Source organism: Triturus cristatus, chromosome 1_1, assembly GCF_964204655.1.
Source record: "Triturus cristatus chromosome 1_1, aTriCri1.1, whole genome shotgun sequence".
NCBI lineage: Eukaryota > Metazoa > Chordata > Amphibia > Caudata > Salamandridae > Triturus > Triturus cristatus.
In genome coordinates, this window is record NC_140579.1 from 9,664,891 (window position 1) to 9,688,760 (window position 23,870).

General features: G+C 50.3%; 1 protein-coding gene across 1 annotated transcript in view; it reads left to right on the forward strand.

Annotated features, from left to right (window-relative positions):
- LOC146869109 (uncharacterized) overlaps positions 1-23,870 on the forward strand; it is a 75,556-nt gene that overhangs the window by 25,309 nt on the left and 26,377 nt on the right. The window lies entirely within an intron of this gene.

Here is a 23,870-nt window from a genome sequence, read left to right on the forward strand (position 1 = left end):
GTGACCGTCCTCCGCTCCCCAATCACATATCGCAAAATTCCCCAACCTGACGAAGCTATGAAGACACCACTAAATTTCTGATGAGATTGTGGAAAATATAAATTGCATTATCCTCTAGAGCTGAATCAATTCCTGTCTCCTCTGGAGTTCCACAGGAATCTATTCTCACTCTCAGGATGTTTAGCCCATACATGGAGCCAAGGTGAGTACTACCAGATATCGTTATCCACTACCGGGCTGACAACACCCAAACACATATTCAAGTGCTGTTGGGTAAGGATAACGCAGCTCATTTCTTGCTGGGAAATCATTCGTATGTGGTTTTCATCAGTGTGTCTGAAACGCAGCTGAGCAAAGGCTATTCAATTTACATCTTTATTCGATTTTGTAATAATTCATAAAAGCACATTAAAATACATTATTTCAGCATAAAAATTGATCAGAGGTATAGTAACAAAATATGAACGTTCAAAAGATGAGACCAAACCAATAATCACTCCCCATGTATTTTAACACGGTAAGTCGAACCTGATTCATTATTCAAAGTGTCTGTGCAAAAACTAAATAGCAAGGATTTAAAAACATTTTCATATAACTTTTCCTTAACCTCAGGGTCAGAACAATAAAATTTGAAACTGAAATACACGTTCCATGTGCAGTAACTGGATAGCAAGAATTTGAAAAATCTTGACATATTTAATTTTCATAACCTCAGGGCCCGATTAGGAAGAGTAAGCAACAAATCTTAAAATAGAACTACTCAATTCATTAAAATCCAAGACAATAATATTAAAAGAAAGTCATGGTTTAACAAACAATATGGCTTGATTTTCTTCTAGTTAATACAACCTTAAGAAACCTTGCTAGCACCACACATGTAAATAAATTAAGAAGTAATTGCCAGTAAAAAACACCGGCCTACATTGGTTAAAATTCAAAAACTTCATTATTTGTACAATAAAAGTTCTTCTCAGATCAGTGTATAGTTTACAAAAGAACAGAATGTGAATCATTGAGTGCTTGTACATATTATCACAATGACAAAATATTAATTTCCTTGACCAATTGTTAACATTTGGATAAGATGTCAAGCGATGAAATATGTCTAGTCTAAAACGTGTTAAAACAAATCTATCTTGTGCATTTAAAACATTAAAAAGGTATGGTTGCATTGGGCATGTAGCCAAAACCATTTGATTATGCTGAACCGATGGTTTGACTAATTCCATAAGTAGTCTCAGTTCCTCCAATAGATTTAGACACTCTATTTTAAGTCCCGTCCTAGTAATGTTATTCAGGGACTCTGGATAATCATAGAACTCCAGGTGACTAATATCTGCCCAAAAAATCTTAATGTAGTTTAGCCATGGAGCGCTTAATTCAGACTCAGAGGATTGGAAGATTCGGTGTGTAATGGAGAATGCCGATACGGAGCCACAATGAATCTAGTGAAAACACCACTGCGGCTTTGCATATCGGGAGTTTTTTTGCTTACTAAAGAAGTGCCGCGATGTGGAAAACAATTCAAAGTACTTAGACGATTTGTGAATTCTGACGTAACCTTTACGACATACAAAGAGATATAGGAAACTCAAGGTATTCCCACATGAGAACCACAAAACGGCATCCAAAAGTCCTACCACCTTAAAACCTCGCCCTGATGAAGACCTTCGCCTAAAAGAGTTTTTTTGGTCCCTACAATAGAAGGTTGAAACGCGTTGGCTTATGACAATGAGAGGTTCATACTTACCTAACTTGGAGACACTCCTGCATATTATGCATATTTGAGCATATTAGTTGATGCTCTTGAATTAGAGTTTATCAATAAGATATTGACCTCTTCAGGAACCAAGTTAAGCAATAATTGAGGATCAAATAACATAATGTCCCAATTACACCTTTAAAATGTAGGACTGTCCACTGTTGTCAATACGAAACGTGCATTGGCACTGTCTTACCCTGGTGGATAGCCTATTGGTCTTATGTTTAATCAATATGTTATGTTTGTAATATAACAAGTGTACATGTGTTTTTTTGTATTTATGTGCAAAAATCTGTATTGTTTCACATTAGAAAGGGGTATATGTCTGTAAATATTATGTGATGGCTACCTCTTCTTTGCATTTTATGAAATATTGAACAATTCCATAAATAAATGGTAGCCCAAGGTCAATTAAGGTAACCACTGAGGCCTAAAGAACAACTGATTGATGGTGTTAGAGGTTTATTGTTGTGTACATAATGCAGACTCAGAGGCACAGCAGTCCTTTACTAATGCACAATTAACATCCGTGTGATCTTAGGTCCAGATCTTGTGCCAAAGAAGGACTGGCTGTAACTTTATCAGGCCTGTTAAATAGATCGCACCCAATTCAGAATGGCACACAAAGTTTGAACTACTAGAGGGAACCGCCAATACATTTAAAAAAAAGGCGTTTTCAGCTACCTGTAGTGGTTCCACATTTGCGTACCCCCACAGCTCAGAGCCGTACATAGCAATGGTTCGACATTTTGCATTATATATAGTTATCATTTCTTTTGGCTGTGTACAGCCTAATTTCCTTGCAAAATTACACAAGGCCACAATGGATCGAACATATTGCAGCTTTCTTGATTTGATGGCGATATTCCAGCTCCCCTCGCAATCAAATAGAATACCTAGATACGAAAAAGTGGGAGTTAGAGGAAGGATCTCTTTCCCTATATAAATGTGGCGCATCTTAGTGGAACTTCGGCCTACTTCCATAACGAAAGTTTCGCTAATATTGATTTTCAACCCCAAGTTCTCCATAAAGTGCACAAAACTGTCAAGAAGTTGCTGCAGGGCCAGTGGAGTATGTGCCATGAGTACTGCATAGTCCGCATAAAGCAGGACGGGTATTGGGCATTGTTCAATCTGTGGCAAATCCTGACATGTTGTAGCAAGAGAGTCACCTAATTTGTTAATATACAAATTAAATAAAAAAGGGGCGAGCACACACCCTTGACAAACTCCTTTTTCAATATTAAAAGAACGAGTACATTCGCCCTTTATGCTAAAACAAATCCTGGCACGGCTTGTTGAGAATAAATATCTCAGTAAATTAATAATGGAGTGGTCCATACCCCTTGGAGTCATAACAGACCATAGCTTGTCGGGAATAACACAATCAAAAGCGGTCGACAAGTCGACAACAAACAAAAACAAATGACCTCTTTTAATGGGAGCATCCTTGCTCATGAACAGATTTAAATTAATGGCTTGTTCCACGGTGCCTATGCCTTTTAGAAATCTATACTGTAGATCTGACAAAATGTGATTACAATCCACCCAGTTTTGTAATCTATTTAGGAATCTAGCAAGGAGATGGGTCTATTGATGGCAGGACAGTTGCGATCTCCTTTTAAAATAATTGGTACAATATGGGACTTAGACAATGTAGAAGGGAACCCTACGCTCTGGCATGAACTAAAAACAAGGGTCAAGAGGGGGCTCCAAAACTCCACGTTGGCCTTAAACAAATCAATAGGGACACCATGAGGCCCTGGCGCTTTACCTCCCTTGCTAGTGCTTATAGCTAGGGGGACTTCTTCCAGAGTAATATTGAGGTCTAACCCGTAATGAACCATAGTAGAGGATGAAGTATCCACCGACATTGCCGCTGCAGTGTTGTTACCACCACACTTTGTAGTATCAGTATATAATTTGAAAAAGTGTGGTACCCAGTCCTCCTCATTCATTGCCATCTCTATTTTGTACTTATTGTCCTCACTATAAGAGGGTGAATTCACTACAAGCCAAAATGCGGTAATATCATTGTTACAGCTGGCTTCCTTCAATTTGTCTCATAAAAAGACAACATTCCTAGGCAGCAATGGATATAAATTAATAGGTCTAAATAAACATGAAACCTAAAAAATGAATCAGTGTACTCATACAGAGATAATAGCTATGTGTACATAAATATACTGCAGACAGGTTACGTATACCATAAATAGGACAACATAAATCAATCATAATGACAAATAATAATACAAAAAATCAATACGTTACAACAAATACAATACAACAATTAGTGGCTTGAAAAACTAATTAAGATGTTATTTTCAGTAGAGCGATGTAATTTTCTACGCGCGTTTCGGCATATAAAACGCCTTCTTGAGGAAAAGCCAAGGTAATTCTGGGTCCCAGACGGACGTCAATGCAGCGGCAACCGGTGGCAATGACAAGAACTTATACTGGATATAAAGGAACCTGACAATAAAGATTAAAAGTGCTCATGTAGGATCCTGTCCTTATATCTCAAATATAGATAATGCGAACGGCAGGAATCTCTAAATATTCTAATGTTCCATGGCTATCAATAGATCAGTCACGGAGGGCGCTTGAAAACAAGTCACCGAGAATCACTGGCAAAGATGCGAATTTAGGCAGACATTTGTCCTGCAATCTTTGCATTGATACAGATATGTCTCCAGATAAAATGGAAGACTCAGGCGTCAATTCAGAGGCCTGTAAAGATAATGGAGGGTTCAAAGCGTGATGTCGCACGCCTGCTAACATCCAGAAAGTCAATTTGTCCCAAGCCTCTGCTTTCAGACTTTGTTTGCGTTTTTTTATTGCAAGCCTAAACAACTGTCTCCTACACTGAACCTCCAAGTAGTTTCTAGGAGTACACTTTAAAGCCATTTTAAAGTTTTTATGTGCCTCTGAACATGCATGGTCAAACCAGGGCTTCCTCTTTACTTTACTACCTTTCCCCTCTGAAGTTAGGCCTACTCTAATTGCCTTGGTGATTCTATCAAATGTCTCCAAAATAACTGAGGCACTTACAAAATCATCCAGACATGCACCAAAGGCCCTTCTTTGTTGGTGAACTAATTGCTCTAGGAAGCCATTCGGTTCGACCATAGACCACTGTAGGGTGTCACAATTAGTTAGCGACAATTCTATGTTCTCCGCTGACGTAGAACTGTGACAGACACCTTGATATTTTAAGCAGCCAAAGTTTAGCAGTAGGCTCTGTGGAAAATGATCACTCATTGCTATGTTGTGGATTGTGAAATCAATAATTAAAGATGAGTATTGATTAGAAAAAAGTATAAAATCAATGACACTTTTGCACATGCCACCATTGTAAGTACAAGGAACCACAACTTGTCTGCTAACAAGTTCAAAATTTCACATGAGTTCATTACGTTTTTCACCATAATCCTAATGTAAAAAATGGGTGACATCGTCATTTGTTGGAGAAGATAAACCACGGATCTTGTTCAATGACATTTGACACAATTTGATATTAAAATCCCCTCCCAACACTGAACTTCTTTCTCCTCGCCCATTAATAGTTATAGCTTCTAGATCGGTATTGAGTTGATCAAGGATAGCCAGAATATCATGATCGCAAGCATTATTATAAAAATGAATTAAGATCAGATGTGTGGAGCCCGAGAGCTTGACAGAAACAATTTGATAATAAATATTAGGGATTTCTACTCTTGCAGTGGGGGGTATTAGTTTGTTTTACACGTAAATGCAAATGCCCCCCATTGGTCTGCCATGTCTCGATGGAACAGCTGACAAATTAAATGTTTTATAACCATTCAGATGGATAGGTTCCACCACCCATGTTTCCTGTAGACAAATAATATTAAAGCCTGTAACGAAATGTAACCATTCAGGTAAGCTCATTTTACAAGAAAGCCCTGCCACATTACAACTGAGATGTTAATTTATCTTGGATCTGGAGTCGTAAAATCCAGATTTATCTCATCCCTCAACACAGTCTGCTCCACAGGTCTTTGTACATCCATAGTGTCCCCCTCTGGCAGTGAGGTTGTAGCGGGCATTAGTGATGGGGAGACAGAGTTTTGAGCAGGTCCACCTACCATTAAATTGGCCTGTAGTCAGTCTACCCCAGCAAGGTTGGAGAAGCGTTCATTTATATTGAATGTTGCAATATTATACATGGATTGTTTGAATTTATAATTGGAAGTTGAAGGCCTGGACGTAATAGGGATGGTTGCTGCGTCTCGAAGAACGGCTGGCTAGGCAATTGTAGCGGGGTCAATAGAAAAAAAACACGCTGTAATACTGAGATTTGATTAGAATTTACAAACGGTAGACTTGTCCTGCCCAATATCATACTGACTAGTGCTGGGGATTTAAAAGAAAGTACCACACAGTCTCCCTGGAACACTTTGGGGCCCCTGCCAACCCACCCTACCCATCTTACCATCTTAAAATCCGCAACGAGAGCTTCCCCCATGTTGACATTAGAATGTAACCACTTAAGAGACTTGTTTCCCAACGAGTCCCAAGGTTCTTGAAAAGGGGCGTCCACGGTTGGGACATTAGCCAAAATAATGCGGTACAAAAAGGGGGAGGTGATGGACGGAGCATCAGAACCAATCAAACACTCACACCCAGTCAACAGATCTGGGTTTGATCCATCACCGTTCTTTAGCCCACTCTGCCACCCCAGTTCAGACATGGCCATATGCAAATCAGTCTGACCCTGTGCTTCATGGGAACAGTCCAGCCCGAACTGCCAAGCCATGTCTTCCCTGGACCAGAAACAAGCTTCCTAGGACCGGTTTCTGGCATTTCAGCCGTCTTCAGCCAGGCTTGCTTGAATCCAGTGGCAAAGTGAGCAAGGGACTCACGTCTGAGCATACCCTGCCAACTTATGGCGAACAAAGCGGTACAAAAAGGGGGAGGTGATGGATTGGCCAAAATAATCACATACGGGGTAGCAGCAGGGGGAAGATCTAATTGATTGTTGACATGCAAGGTCTTAGTATAAAGAGCAGCCAGAGTGGGTAAAGATCCCCCCAAAGAAGTGCCAGGTCTGGAGGGTGGAGGTTTCAGTTCCACATTATGTCTATCATTGGCTGTAGCATGTGATACACGAGACTGCGGGGTGCGTTCGGTGCTCCTCTAATGGAAAACTCAGAATTCTCTGTGGCAGGGTGTTGGAGTGTGAGTGTTATAGAAGAACTAGAGGTCATACCATCAATAGTATCCCTAGCATGATCGTTTAACCCACTGTGAGGATTACTGCTCCTAGACGCTCTATACAGCTTAAAACAGCACACTCCATAGCTTTCAGTCGAACTGTAAGACTACCGACAGATCTCTTTATAAGGTCGGTCAGGGCTTGGACAGATGTCACCAGTCGATTGCAGTCCGGAGGTGTTGCAGATACCAACCTATTGACAGGTCTAGAGGGCTTTGAGGTCGCTGTCGACTTCTGCACTGGAGCCCTCTTCTTGGCTGTGATTTGCTCGCCAGGTCGACCCCCAATGGATTTAACAGGGCAGTTCTTAGGAGCCTTTGGGCGTTTAGATGGAGGTTGGGTGATCGAAGTGCCCGGCGAAGTTGCATTACACACCGCCTGGTTGCTATCTTTATTTTATATCCCAGAACCCGCAGTCTACGTTTCCAACAGTTGAGCTGTATTTGGGGTGATGGAAATAAAAGATACTGGTTCAGGGGCATTCTCCGAGCAGCTGGTCAAGGTTTCCTCCACACTTAAAATTTGCTTTTCTATTGGCCCCATTGCCCCTGTGATATAATTCATAATGGGCTCTCTTGACTATGGTGGGGACTTAGGAGCCCATTATGATGGTGGGCGGACTTGGTCCGCCCGCCACCATAGCGGTGTGTGCGACCGCCCGCCAGACATGCGGCGGTCCCATCACTGGTATTATGATGTACCCGCCATACTGGCGGGAGCATCCTGGGCCTTTCACATTGCAGGTGGAGCTGCTGGCTGCAGCCCCATACACAATGTGAAAGGTGCATGCACAGCATTTCCATGCACTGCGTGGCAGGCACCACGCGGTGCCTCCCACTTGGTGCATGGAAATGAGGGGGGTACCATGGGTAACCCCCAAGTGCACCCCCAACACCCATTCTAATATGGCGGGGGGTTTCACAAGCACATTTGACGGGCGGATCGCCACCGCCGGCCCGCAGGTGATCATAATAGGCCCCTTAGTTAGTGCAGAGCTCGGATGTTTCCTTTTCCCCATTTCTGTATTGCGCACCTCTAATTATAGCCAAGATAGATCGTGACAAAAACAATAGGTCACGGAAACTAGACGTTTGCAAAATCACTTAATAAATCAAAGGTTACAATACCAGTGGTTGGCTCCTTGATGGAAAACAGTATAGCAATCTTCACGAGGCGCAAAGCCAAGAGGGGGGGCCCAACCCAGCCTCTGCCTGCCTCTGATGGGCTCAGACGGGCCCGCCCTTGGCCCGGGCTTCGCTCGCGCATGTCCTGTGCCGCGGGAGCCCGAGGCTGCCTTTGTGCGCCCCCAGCGCGTGAAGATTGGCGTTAGTGCCTCCTGAAACTTTGAGTACCGGGGTATGCAGTCCCCCGAGCGGCTTGGTGCGGCGAGAAGTTAAAAAACAATTACCAGTAAAGACTAATTTTGTCCTGGTAAATAGGAGAACATCAAACCCATTATCCAGACTGGCTCAAAGTATGAGCTCAGGCGTCTTCTTGCCCTCCTTCAGTCCTCTGCTATAATGCTGGGTTTTCTCATTTGTTTCTATGGGTCCTTCTCGGATGATATCACGAGAAATACAAATAGCACGGCTACAGCCCACACTACAGCGCAAAGACAAGTACCCCCAGCTTTGTACAATCTTTCAGTCAGTGGTACGGGGCTGTATCTGATCATACATCTATCAGGGCTAAAAATAACCCACCCATCTCCCAAAACACCAATCAAAGTCGTTCTTTAAACAGCAGCTTAACTTATCATCCAACCAAGGAAGGTACAAGCAGATACCCTCTGCTTTGAAAGACCTGCACTGGCTCCCTGTTCCTGCCATGATCCATTTCGCAGCCGGTTGTCTGATCCTAAAGGCGCGCCACATACACAAGGCCGACTAATGTCCCTATAAACTCAGAGAGTCTGGTGGTGTACCAACTAATAAGATGGCGTCCCAGGCCGGGTTGAAAATCCAGAAAACTCACAATGAATGAACATGCCAAAAGGGTGTATTCAGCTTATGGGCCGAGGCTGGGGGAAGGCTGCATAATAGCCTCTCCTTGTACCTGTGATTGCTCTTTCAGTGGGGCAGTTGAGGAAACGTCTCAAAGCCCGCTTCTTCGCCATCTTCCTACCATCAAGCAGTACCCCTTCGTGCCAGTAATCACCCCACTCTGATTGTTTTTAACCTCTGCATTTGCATGCATTTATTGTCTCAAGTTCTCATTGTAAGCACATGGGCATTTACTCCCCATCCTCACCTGAAGACATATTCTGTTGCTACGCTCCTCTCTCCCCCTCTCTGAGCTAGGTTTATGCTTTATAACCACTGCCTCATAGCCCGCTGCCAAGGGCTATACTATTTGTTAAAGGGCCTGAGGGAGAGGGCCTTTAACAACGGTGTTGGAGCCGGCCTCGTGGCGTGGTCCTGTTCCCCCTCGCTCAGCCGCACGAGGTCCCATGCACCTCGGGGCTCCTCCATCTTGGATTACGCGTCACTCCACGTGACCACCTCCGTGACCCTGCTCTACCCGGCCTCGGTCCCAGCGAGGCCCGACATCGAGGCGCCAACCCCTGGCCCGGGGGATACCACGTGAGCCCTTCCCACTCCCAGCGGAGGGCAGTATCGATGGGACCCCCGACCGTCCTCCCACACCTAGGTGCGATCGCCCCACAGCTCTCTGGGGCCTGGCGCCTCTCCTGCTGGGCGTCTGGCCGCGCCCTACCCGGCCTCTCCGCCCTCCTGGGCGCAAGGGTCCGGACATCAAAGGGCTCAAGACCTATATCTGGGGCGACCCGACAACAAGATGACAGTTGTATCCCGGAGTCAAGAGCCCTGCTGATCGAATCGCGGCTGACCCTAAGGAGACAGACTCTTCCTGAACCTACCTACTGAGCCCTGCTGACGACGTCGCGGCTCCCTCGTGCTTACAAGACCTTCACGAACCTTTGGGGCCCTGCTGACGCTGTCGCGGCCCATCCTTGTTGAACGTACCATCAGAGCCCAGCTGACCTCGTCGCGGCTCGACCGAAGCGGACCTACCACCGGAGCCCTGCTGACTGTGTCGCGGCTCGATCCAAGCGGACCTACCACCTGAGCCCTGCAGACGCCGTCGCGGCTCTCCACGTCCGAGCCGCTCTGAGACCAGCACCCAAGGTCTGGCGCAGAGCCTTCCCGTACCTGACGGGTACCAAGACTGTCCCGCTACCCTCTCCCTCCAAGAACACTGAGACTCTTACCGGATCACTCGATCCCATTGTAAATATTGAAACGTACTCCTTTTTATATAAAGAACCAAGATAAGCAACTGATACGGAGTCCTGTGTGGTGGTGTTACTGGGCCTAGTACGATTATAGGAGAAGGACCTCTCCTCGGAGGCTTCTCAGCAGCGCTCGGCTATAACTTGGCGGAAGGAGGGTGCCCGGAGTAGTCCCTCCGACTCCCCAGTGGTCCTCCCTCCAACATTTGGTGGCCAGCGACGGGATCCGAGCCAGACGCAATCGTACAAGCAAGTAACACACCCACTGCCTAACCAGACGGAAAAAAAAAGAAAAGGGAACCATGGACGGCCAAGAAGCAACCGTGGCTGCAACCTTCCAGCTGGAAAAACTGGAAGAATACACCCAGAAAGAGCTAAAACAATTCTGCAAGGACAAAGGGATCCCAACCACGGGATTGGGCACCAAGGAAGAAATGCAGAAAGCCCTGAAAGCCTGGGCCGAAGCTGAGGCCACTCCACCCCGCACCGAAGGGACCTCGGCCCGGAACGAAAACCTGCCGACCACAACCCCGACGGATGGAGGGGGCGAGGCATTCCCGAAGCCAGCCTATCCCCCGAAGAAATACGAGAACGAGAGAGAGTCCGGGCACACGAAATGGACCTCGCACGACTCCGGCTGGACGGCGAGCTCCAGCTGGCGGAGAAGAAAATAGCCCTGGAGCAACTGCGGCTGCAGGAGGAAATCGAGGAAAAGAAACGGCATCGAGAACTCGAAGAGAGACGGCTAACCCTCGAGCATGAGAGGAGCCTCAAAGAACTCGAACTGAAATCCAAAACGGGGGAGACCAGCACCCCCGGGGCCCGGGACGCTCTGCCACTGACCGAGCCAAAGGTTCATATTCCCAAGGATGTCGTCAAAGAGTACTACAAGAACGACGACATCCAGCAGTGGTTCCGAGCCTACGAGGTAGCCATGACCTCCCATCGGGTACCCCGGAAGGATTGGGGTGCCGGCCTATGGGAGAGATTCCTCAGCGAGGGCCGTGATACCCTGCTGCAACTCCCCGACGCAGTGATGACCTCCTACGATCACGTGAAGGAAGCCCTACTCACCCGCTACGGACTATCAGCCGAGATGTACCGGCAGCGCTTCCGGGACTGCAAGAAGCTCCCCGGTACCACCTGGGTCGAGTACGTGGACTTCTTCAGCCGGGCCTTTGAAGGATGGATAAAAGGGAGCAAGGTCACCTCGTACAATGAACTGTTCGACCTCATTGTCTGGGAGCACCTCGCCAACAACTGCTTTGTGGAACTAAGGCAACACCTCCTAGACAGTAAGTTGACCGAGCCCCGGAAGCTCGCCGCCGAAGCAGACCGATGGGTCAACACAAGGGTCCCCCGGAACCCCGTGGGGGACTACCAACGGAGTACCACGGGACCTCCTCGCCAGCGGGGCGGAGGAGGGGGATCCCACCGCAGCCGAGAATTCCCGGCCGGACCGCCCAGAAGCCCGCCACGAGGCCAAGTCGCCAACCACACGTCCCCGACCCTGGGCCGAAGGGGGACCCCCATCGCCCGACCGGGACCCCGACCGCCAGTGACCTGCTTCGGCTGCCAGCAGACCGGCCACTATGCAAGCGATCCGGCCTGCCCCGTGAACCAACGAAACGGGACCGCTGGGCCCCCTCCCCGACAAATAGCCGCCGCTGCCCTGGGGGAAGGAGAAGAAGAGGAGGAGAGCCGCGAGGACGGGTCCCCCGAGTGGGAACCGGCGGCCATGTCGCTCGTCTGCCTGGGCTCCCGAGAAATGGTGCCCCGAGCGGCCATCCCCAGCAACACCCAGAAGTACCAGCAGTGGGTCACCATCAACGGACGACGGGCCGAAGCCCTCCGGGACACTGGGGCTAGCGTGACCGCTGTCCGCTGCCACCTAGTGACCCCCGAACAAATCCTGCCACATGTCCTATGCCCTGTCCGGACCGCGGACAACACCGAAAGCATGTGCCGGATGGCCAGGATCCCCTTCGAGTGGGGAGGAGTGTCCGGCACCCTAAAAGTGACCGTCCGCGACGACGCCCCCGTGGACTGCCTCCTGGGGAATGACCTAGAGAGCTCCCCCTGGGCCCAGGTGGAGCGCCGAGAGCATCTGGGGATGCTAGGGCTGCCTGAGTGGGCCTGCGCCACCACCCGGTCCATGACCGCCCAACCCGCCACTGCCGCGGCCACCGACCAGCCTACGGGCCCCGAACTGTCACCCTCCTCCGGCACGGAGGAACCCGACGATGAGGCTGAGCCATCCGAACTGTCTCCCGACGAGGCCGCCTCCCTCAGCGAGATCCCCGAGTTGGCTCAGTGGCGCCACGATGGGGGCCCCACCCGCGAACAATTTCAGCAAGAACAGAAGGCCTGCCCGTCCCTCGAGGGGGCCCGACAGCAAGCTGCCGCCCAGGCCTCGGGGGACCCCACGGGAACCCACTGGGTCTATTGGGACAATGACTTACTATACAGCGAGCAGAAAGTCGCCGAGCTGGGAGCCGGCCAGGTGTTGGTGGTTCCCCTCCGGTTCCGGGAGTTCCTCCTGAACCTGGCGCATGACGTGCCCCTCGCCGGACACCTTGGGCGGGACAAGACTTACAGCCGCCTAGTGACCCATTTCTATTGGCCCCGAATGCGGAGAGACGTGGACCACCACTGCCGGTCCTGCCAGACCTGCCAGGCTAGCGGAAAAACGGGGGGTCGAGTTAAAGCCCCCCTCCAACCATTTCCAGCCGTCCACACCCCGTTCGAACGAGTGGGGATCGACATCGTGGGGCCCCTCGACCCCCGAACCGACCTAGGACATCGCTTCATCCTGGAACTGGTCGACCACGCCACCCGATACCCTGAGGCCATCCCACTCCGCACTGTGACAGCCCCAGTGGTGGGCCAGGCCCTGATGGGCATCTTCTCCAGGGTAGGGTTCCCCCGAGAAGTGGTGAGCGACAGGGGTACGAACTTTATTTCAAAATACATGAAATCCCTCTGGCAACAATGCGGGGTCACCTACAGATTCACTACCCCTTACCACCCCCAGGGGAACGGACTGGTCGAGCGGTTCAACAGGACCCTAAAAGGGATGATCAAAGGTCTGGAAGAGACCCTGCGGAGGAGGTGGGATGTCCTGCTGCCCTGCCTCCTGTTCGCCTATCGAGAGGTGCCGCAGAAATCCCTGGGCTTCAGCCCCTTCGAACTCTTGTATGGGCACCCCGTCCGAGGGCCCCTCAGCCTGGTCAAGGAGGGCTGGGAAGCGAACGTCCAAGATGCCCCCCCCGACGTCTACCGGTACCTCCTGACCCTGCGGAACCAGACTCGGAAGTTCCGGGCCCTGGCAGAAGCCAACCTCGAAGCCAGCCAAGAAGACATGAAGCGCTGGGATGACGCAAATGCCTCGACCATCGAGTTCGAGCCAGGCCAGCAAGTCTGGGTCATGTCACCCGTGGACCCCTGCGCCCTGCAGGACAAGTGGGCCGGGCCCTTCAAGGTGGTTGAGAGGAAGAGCCCCGTCACCTACCTAGTCGACATGGAGTCCCCGAGGAACCCCCTCCGGGTCCTGTACGCCAACCGGCTCAAGCCCCACTTTGCCCGAACTGAACTAAGTCTGCTGCTGGCTACTGATGATGGGGGCGAAAGCGACTCCGAGCCCCTGCCAGACCTCCTGGGGTCCTCGGGCCAAGACGGTTCCTTGGAGGAAGTCCACCTCTCCGACACGCTGACCACAGAACAGCGCCATGATTGCCGGAGGCTGCTGCAACCCTTCGCTGCCCTCTTCTCTCTCACGCCCGGGGTGACCCCCTGGTGCGTACACGACGTGGATACCGGGGACAGCCCCCCTGTGCGACATCGCGCCTACCGAGTACCTGACCGAGTCCGGGCCTGCATACAGACCGAGGTCGCCAAGATGCTCGCCCTCGGAGTCATTGAGCCCTCAGACAGCCCGTGGGCCAGCCCGGTGGTCTTGGTGCCGAAGGCCGCCGCCCCCGGTACTTCTCCGGAACTCCGATTTTGTGTAGACTACCGGGGCCTGAACGCAGTCACCAAGACCGATGCCCACCCCCTGCCCCGGGCAGACGAGCTGATCGATCGCTTAGGGGCCGCCCGCTACCTAAGCACCTTTGATCTCACCGCTGGGTACTGGCAGATCAAGCTCACTCCCGGCGCCCAGGAACGATCCGCCTTTTCCACCCCCGATGGGCACTACCACTTTCGGGTGATGCCCTTCGGTATGAAGAACGCCCCAGTGACCTTTCAGAGACTGGTAAACAAGGTCCTGGCCGGGCTAGAAGCCTTCAGCGCGGCCTACCTCGACGACATTGCAGTCTTCAGCGACCACTGGGCCGCGCACCTGGGACACCTACGCGAAGTCCTGGCCGCTCTCCAAAGGGCCGGGCTCACCATTAAGGCCAGCAAGTGCCAGATCGGTCAAGGATCTGTGACCTATCTGGGCCACCAGGTGGGGAGTGGCCAGGTGGCGCCCCTCCAGCTGAAGGTCGATGCCATCCAGGCGTGGGACCCCCCCCGCAACCCAGACCGCTGTCCGGGCCTTCTTAGGCCTCACAGGCTACTACCGGCGATTTATTAAAGATTATGGCAGCATCGTGGGCCCCCTTACGGAGCTCACTTCCAAGAAACAGCCCAAGGTGGTGCACTGGACGCCCCGCTGCCAGACTGCGATTGAAGCCCTCAAGGCGGCCATGTGTGCTGCCCCGGTGCTACAGGCCCCTGACTACAGCAAGGAGTTTGTGGTGCAGACCGACGCATCGGAGTACGGGGTCGGGGCGGTCCTCTCCCAGATGGACGCCGAGGGCCACGACCGACCTGTGGCCTTTATCAGCCGCCGACTGCTGCCACGTGAACAGAGGTGGAGCACCATCGAGCGGGAGGCCTTCGCTGTGGTATGGGCCCTCAAGAAGCTCCGGCCCTACCTTTTCGGCACCCACTTCAGGGTCCAGACTGACCACCGACCCTTGCGGTGGCTCATGCAAATGCGAGGCGAGAACCCCAAGCTGTTGTGATGGTCCATCTCGCTGCAAGGAATGGACTTCACCGTGGAACACCGGCCCGGCAACGACCACGCCAATGCTGACGGCCTGTCCCGATTCTTCCGCCTCGGCAAGGAGAACCCCCAAGGAGATGGGTGACTCTCCCTGCCTTCAGCTAGGGGGGACGCGTGTTGGAGCCGGCCTCGTGGCGTGGTCCTGTTCCCCCTCGCTCAGCCGCACGAGGTCTCATGCACCTCGGGGCTCCTCCATCTTGGATTACGCGTCACTCCACGTGACCACCTCCGTGACCCTGCTCTACCCGGCCTCGGTCCCAGCGAGGCCCGACATCGAGGCGCCAACCCCTGGCCCGGGGGATACCACGTGAGCCCTTCCCACTCCCAGCGGAGGGCAGTATCGATGGGACCCCCGACCGTCCTCCCACACCTAGGTGCGATCGCCCCACAGCTCTCTGGGGCCTGGCGCCTCTCCTGCTGGGCGTCTGGCCGCGCCCTACCCGGCCTCTCCGCCCTCCTGGGCGCAAGGGTCCGGACATCAAAGGGCTCAAGACCTATATCTGGGGCGACCCGACAACAAGATGACAGTTGTATCCCGGAGTCAAGAGCCCTGCTGATCGAATCGCGGCTGACCCTAAGGAGAGAGACTCTTCCTGAACCTACCTACTGAGCCCTGCTGACGACGTCGCGGCTCCCTCGTGCTTACAAGACCTTCACGAACCTTTGGGGCCCTGCTGACGCTGTCGCGGCCCGACCTTGTTGAACGTACCATCAGAGCCCAGCTGACCTCGTCGCGGCTCGACCGAAGCGGACCTACCACCGGAGCCCTGCTGACTGTGTCGCGGCTCGATCCAAGCGGACCTACCACCTGAGCCCTGCAGACGCCGTCGCGGCTCTCCACGTCCGAGCCGCTCTGAGACCAGCACCCAAGGTCTGGCGCAGAGCCTTCCCGTACCTGACGGGTACCAAGACTGTCCCGCTACCCTCTCCCTCCAAGAACACTGAGACTCTTACCGGATCACTCGATCCCATTGTAAATATTGAAACGTACTCCTTTTTATATAAAGAACCAAGATAAGCAACTGATACGGAGTCCTGTGTGGTGGTGTTACTGGGCCTAGTACGATTATAGGAGAAGGACCTCTCCTCGGAGGCTTCTCAGCAGCGCTCGGCTATAACTTGGCGGAAGGAGGGTGCCCGGAGTAGTCCCTCCGACTCCCCGGTGGTCCTCCCTCCAACAAACGGGTATAGCCCGAGGCAGAAGGTCTATAAGGCTATTAGAACATTCCACCCATGCAGGGCCGGACTGGGAACCAAAACCCCCTGGGGCGTTGGAGGTGCCGCCGAGCTCTTTGCCAGGGCCGGTTTTCAGCCGATTTTGTTAGAGGGCCGATTTTGCAGCTATGCGACAAAAACGGCCCCCAGGGACTCCAAACCGGCCCCCACCCGTGCGGCCCACCGGGGGATTGACCGGTGCCCGCTACGGCCAGTTCGGCCCTGCACCCATGGATGATAATATGTTCTAAATTAAAAAGGGAGAAACGGAAAGAGAAACATTGGAATGTTGGTGCAGAAGGCTTATACCAGTCATTTTAAGCCCGGAGCTACTCCATTGTCTTCAGTGGAGCTCTCGGCGTGCCCATCTTCTAAATACCTTTAAAATAACAACAGAATCATGGAAATCTATGACAGGGTATGAAATCACGCAATGAACAAAATGATCTTTATGTGAATGCTGACGACTCTAGGAATAAGTCACTTTTAGAGTTCATGAATTGTGATGAATTGCAATTCCACTTATGGGATGAAAGTGGAAGATTTACCTTTGAGTGTTTGTGCCTCCGACTCGGGAGCTTACCAGGAATTCAATAAAAATTCCAGCACTATTGCTAGGAAACCATGAATGCTGCAGATTGTCTGGAGGACTCACCTGATACAATATTTGCATATATATGGAAATGTGGATAAATTAAATAACTGCATGTATAAATGTACCCAGTAATGTTATGGGGGCCACCCGACATGGTAACTATCATGTCTGCAATGTGGGGCAGCAGCCGCAAACAGGATTGAGTACGAGTTCACTTGCAGGGTCCATACAGGACAAGATGTGTGTGCTTTCCGGACCACATTTCCCACAATGCACAGTCTCATACGAGCTTCCCATTGGTGGGTGTGTAATATAAAAATGGCAACGTGGGCTCCGTGTTTGCGCGCACCGTCTCCGTTAAAGCCTCTGAAGAGAAGCATATGGAGCTTCGAAACGCGTCAGGCAGTTCCATTACGGAGCGGCTTCTACAAGCGCATCCTCGTCCCTGCCTATCATAAATAAAGCTGCAGATCGAGTGCTGCTCACCAGGCTCACCAGGCGGACAACTTTTGGAGCAGAATGTATAAATGTATGTATAAGTGCGTTTTCACGGTCTTCAGTTCTTTTTTCCATCATGAAGAAACCGTTCATTCTGCACCCTGCGAATTTCAAGGTAATTTTTTACACGGGCTAAACAAGGAAATAATGTACTTCTGTCTTTTACAGACAGAAATCTCCAGCCGTTTTGAGGGTGGGAAACCTCCAGCAAATGGATTGTGACTATCCTCAAACTTGCCACTTTGTAAATGTTTCCCGACTTTAACAAATGTTGCCCGATGGCATTGCCCAGAGCCCACTGTGAACAGATTCACTGATACTTGAAATATGTCAAACTAGGGGCGCATTGAGGGTTAATTATTCGCAATGTTCCATCTTTTTAGCAGCCAATCACAGAGCCACACCAGTGTCTGAGAGGCGCCACCAGAGCGGCAGTGTTTAATATCTCAGCTTCCTGGCGGTTGCAAATACAACCTTAAAGGAGACTCCCCCATCTGATCCGTTCTTGCTTCCAGCATCCCAGGATGCGAGAACAATCCATTCCCACCCCCCACACATTCCAGACCTGCTCCAGAATGGACTACTGTCCCAAGTGTGAGGGGGAGGCCCTTCTCTTTTACCGGGGTACTTCCAAAATACTTCTGTTTCGTCTTTCTCAAGGGCTTCCGATTATCAAAGAAAAGTCACCACATATCATGAACCTGTGCGCGTACTCATTGTTCTTCACATGCACTCAGGAGGTACTCACTGTTCTTCACATGCACTCAGGAGGTACTCACTGTTCTTCACATGCACTCAGGAGGTACTCACTGTTCTTCACATGCACTCAGGTGGTACTCGCTGTTCTTCACTGTTCTTCACATGCACTCAGGAGGTACTCACTGTTCTTCACATACACTCAGGAGGTACTCACTGTTCTTCACATGCACTCAGGAGGTACTCACTGTTCTTCACTGTTCTTCACATGCACTCAGGAGGTACTCACTGTTCTTCAAATACACTCAGGAGGTACTCACTGTTCTTCACATGCACTCAGGAGGTACTCACTGTTCTTCACATACGCTCAGGAGGTACTCGCTGTTCTTCAAATGCACTCAGGAGGTACTCCCTGTTCTTCACATGCACTCAGGAGGTACTCCCTGTTCTTCACATGCACTCAGGAGGTACTCCCTGTTCTTCACATGCACTCAGGAGGTACTCACTGTTCTTCACATGCACTCAGGAGGTACTCACTGTTCTTCACATACGCTCAGGAGGTACTCACTGTTCTTCACATGCACTCAGGAGGTACTCACTGTTCTTCACATGCACTCAGGAGGTACTCCCTGTTCTTCACATGCACTCAGGAGGTACTCCCTGTTCTTCACATACACTCAGGACAGGAGGTGCTCACTGTTCTTCACATGCACTCAGGAGGTACTCACTGTTCTTCACATGCGCTCAGGAGGTACTCACTGTTCTTCACATACGCTCAGGAGGTACTCACTGTTCTTCACATGCACTCAGGAGGTACTCACTGTTCTTCACATGCACTCAGGAGGTACTCCGTGTTCTTCACATGCACTCAGGAGGTACTCCGTGTTCTTCACATACACTCAGGAGGTACTCTTTGTTCTTCACATGCACTCAGGAGGTACTCCCTGTTCTTCACATGCACTCAGGAGGTACTCCCTGTTCTTCACATACACTCAGGAGGTACTCACTGTTCTTCACATACACTCAGGAGGTACTCACTGTTCTTCACATGCACTCAGGAGGTACTCACTGTTCTTCACATGCACTCAGGAGGTACTCACTGTTCTTCACATGCACTCAGGAGGTACTCCCTGTTCTTCACATGCACTCAGGAGGTACTCCCTGTTCTTCACATGCACTCAGGAGGTACTCCCTGTTCTTCACATGCACTCAGGAGGTACTCACTGTTCTTCACATGCACTCAGGAGGTACTCACTGTTCTTCACATGCACTCAGGAGGTACTCCCTGTTCTTCACATGCACTCAGGAGGTACTCCCTGTTCTTCACATACACTCAGGAGGTACTCACTGTTCTTCACATACACTCAGGAGGTACTCACTGTTCTTCACATGCACTCAGGAGGTACTCACTGTTCTTCACATACACTCAGGAGGTACTCACTGTTCTTCACATGCACTCAGGAGGTACTCATTGTTCTTCACATGCACTCAGGAGGTACTCACTGTTCTTCACATGCACTCAGGAGGTACTCACTGTTCTTCACATGCACTCAGGAGGTACTCACTGTTCTTCACATGCACTCAGGTGGTACTCGCTGTTCTTCACTGTTCTTCACATGCACTCAGGAGGTACTCACTGTTCTTCACATACACTCAGGAGGTACTCACTGTTCTTCACATGCACTCAGGAGGTACTCACTGTTCTTCACTGTTCTTCACATGCACTCAGGAGGTACTCACTGTTCTTCAAATACACTCAGGAGGTACTCCCTGTTCTTCACATGCACTCAGGAGGTACTCACTGTTCTTCACATGCACTCAGGAGGTACTCACTGTTCTTCACATACGCTCAGGAGGTACTCACTGTTCTTCACATGCACTCAGGAGGTACTCACTGTTCTTCACATGCACTCAGGAGGTACTCCCTGTTCTTCACATGCACTCAGGAGGTACTCCCTGTTCTTCACATACACTCAGGACAGGAGGTGCTCACTGTTCTTCACATGCACTCAGGAGGTACTCACTGTTCTTCACATGCGCTCAGGAGGTACTCACTGTTCTTCACATACGCTCAGGAGGTACTCACTGTTCTTCACATGCACTCAGGAGGTACTCACTGTTCTTCACATGCACTCAGGAGGTACTCCGTGTTCTTCACATGCACTCAGGAGGTACTCCGTGTTCTTCACATACACTCAGGAGGTACTCTTTGTTCTTCACATGCACTCAGGAGGTACTCCCTGTTCTTCACATGCACTCAGGAGGTACTCCCTGTTCTTCACATACACTCAGGAGGTACTCACTGTTCTTCACATACACTCAGGAGGTACTCACTGTTCTTCACATGCACTCAGGAGGTACTCACTGTTCTTCACATGCACTCAGGAGGTACTCACTGTTCTTCACATGCACTCAGGAGGTACTCCCTGTTCTTCACATGCACTCAGGAGGTACTCCCTGTTCTTCACATGCACTCAGGAGGTACTCCCTGTTCTTCACATGCACTCAGGAGGTACTCACTGTTCTTCACATGCACTCAGGAGGTACTCACTGTTCTTCACATGCACTCAGGAGGTACTCCCTGTTCTTCACATGCACTCAGGAGGTACTCCCTGTTCTTCACATACACTCAGGAGGTACTCACTGTTCTTCACATACACTCAGGAGGTACTCACTGTTCTTCACATGCACTCAGGAGGTACTCACTGTTCTTCACATACACTCAGGAGGTACTCACTGTTCTTCACATGCACTCAGGAGGTACTCACTGTTCTTCACATGCACTCAGAAGGTACTCACTGTTCTTCACATGCACTCAGGAGGTGCTCACTGTTCTTCACATGCACTCAGGAGGTACTCACTGTTCTTCACATACGCTCAGGAGGTACTCACTGTTCTTCACATGCACTCAGGAGGTACTCACTGTTCTTCACATGCACTCAGGAGGTACTCCGTGTTCTTCTCATGCACTCAGGAGGTACTCCGTGTTCTTCACATACACTCAGGAGGTACTCTTTGTTCTTCACATGCACTCAGGAGGTACTCCCTGTTCTTCACATGCACTCAGGAGGTACTCCCTGTTCTTCACATACACTCAGGAGGTACTCACTGTTCTTCACATACACTCAGGAGGTACTCACTGTTCTTCACATGCACTCAGGAGGTACTCACTGTTCTTCACATGCACTCAGGAGGTACTCCCTGTTCTTCACATGCACTCAGGAGGTACTCCCTGTTCTTCACATGCACTCAGGTGGTACTCACTGTTCTTCACATGCACTCAGGAGGTGCTCCCTGTTCTTCACATGCACTCAGGAGGTGCTCACTGTTCTTCACATACACTCAGGAGGTACTCACTGATCTTCACATACACTCAGGAGGTACTCACTGTTCTTCACATGCACTCAGGAGGTACTCCCTGTTCTTCACATACACTCAGGAGGTACTCACTGTTCTTCACATGCACTCAGGAGGTACTCCGTGTTCTTCACATGCACTCAGGAGGTACTCACTTTTCTTCACATGCACTCAGGAGGTACTCACTTTTCTTCACATGCACTCAGGAGGTACTCCCTGTTCTTCACATACACTCAGGAGGTACTCCCTGTTCTTCACATACACTCAGGAGGTACTCCCTGTTCTTCACATGCACTCAGGAGGTACTCCCTGTTCTTCACATACACTCAGGAGGTACTCACTGTTCTTCACATGCACTCAGGAGGTACTCACTGTTCTTCACATGCACTCAGGAGGTACTCCCTGTTCTTCACATGCACTCAGGAGGTACTCCCTGTTCTTCACATGCACTCAGGAGGTACTCACTGTTCTTCACATGCACTCAGGAGGTACTCACTGTTCTTCACATGCACTCAGGAGGTACTCCGTGTTCTTCTCATGCACTCAGGAGGTACTCCGTGTTCTTCACATACACTCAGGAGGTACTCTTTGTTCTTCACATGCACTCAGGAGGTACTCCCTGTTCTTCACATGCACTCAGGAGGTACTCCCTGTTCTTCACATACACTCAGGAGGTACTCACTGTTCTTCACATGCACTCAGGAGGTACTCACTGTTCTTCACATGCACTCAGGAGGTACTCACTGTTCTTCACATGCACTCAGGAGGTACTCACTGTTCTTCACATGCACTCAGGAGGTACTCCCTGTTCTTCACATGCACTCAGGAGGTACTCCCTGTTCTTCACATGCACTCAGGTGGTACTCACTGTTCTTCACATGCACTCAGGAGGTGCTCCCTGTTCTTCACATGCACTCAGGAGGTGCTCACTGTTCTTCACATACACTCAGGAGGTACTCACTGATCTTCACATACACTCAGGAGGTACTCACTGTTCTTCACATGCACTCAGGAGGTATTCCCTGTTCTTCACATACACTCAGGAGGTACTCACTGTTCTTCACATGCACTCAGGAGGTACTCACTGTTCTTCACATGCACTCAGAAGGTACTCCCTGTTCTTCACATGCACTCAGGAGGTACTCACTGTTCTTCACATGCACTGAGGAGGTACTCCGTGTTCTTCACATGCACTCAGGAGGTACTCCCTGTTCTTCACATGCACTCAGGAGGTACTCACTTTTCTTCACATGCACTCAGGAGGTACTCCCTGTTCTTCACATACACTCAGGAGGTACTCCCTGTTCTTCACATACACTCAGGAGGTACTCCCTGTTCTTCACATGCACTCAGGAGGTACTCCCTGTTCTTCGCATGCACTCAGGAGGTACTCCCTGTTCTTCACATACACTCAGGAGGTACTCACTGTTCTTCACATGCACTCAGGAGGTACTCCCTGTTCTTCACATGCACTCAGGAGGTACTAACTGTTCTTCACATGCACTCAGGTGGTACTCACTGTTCTTCACATGCACTCAGGAGGTACTCACTGTTCTTCACATGCACTCAGGAGGTACTCACTGTTCTTCACATGCACTCAGGAGGTACTCACTGTTCTTCACATGCACTCAGGAGGTACTCCCTGTTCTTCACATGCACTCAGGAGGTACTCCGTGTTCTTCACATGCACTCAGGAGGTACTCCCTGTTCTTCACATGCACTCAGGAGGTACTCCCTGTTCTTCACATACACTCAGGAGGTACTCACTGTTCTTCACATGCACTCAGGAGGTACTCACTGTTCTTCACATGCACTCAGGAGGTACTCACTGTTCTTCACATGCACTCAGGAGGTACTCCGTGTTCTTCACATACACTCAGGAGGTACTCTTTGTTCTTCACATGCACTCAGGAGGTACTCCCTGTTCTTCACATGCACTCAGGAGGTACTCCCTGTTCTTCACATACACTCAGGAGGTACTCACTGTTCTTCACATACACTCAGGAGGTACTCACTGTTCTTCACATGCACTCAGGAGGTACTCACTGTTCTTCACATGCACTCAGGAGGTACTCACTGTTCTTCACATGCACTCAGGAGGTACTCCCTGTTCTTCACATGCACTCAGGAGGTACTCCCTGTTCTTCACATGCACTCAGGAGGTACTCAGTTTTCTTCACATGCACTCAGGAGGTACTCCCTGTTCTT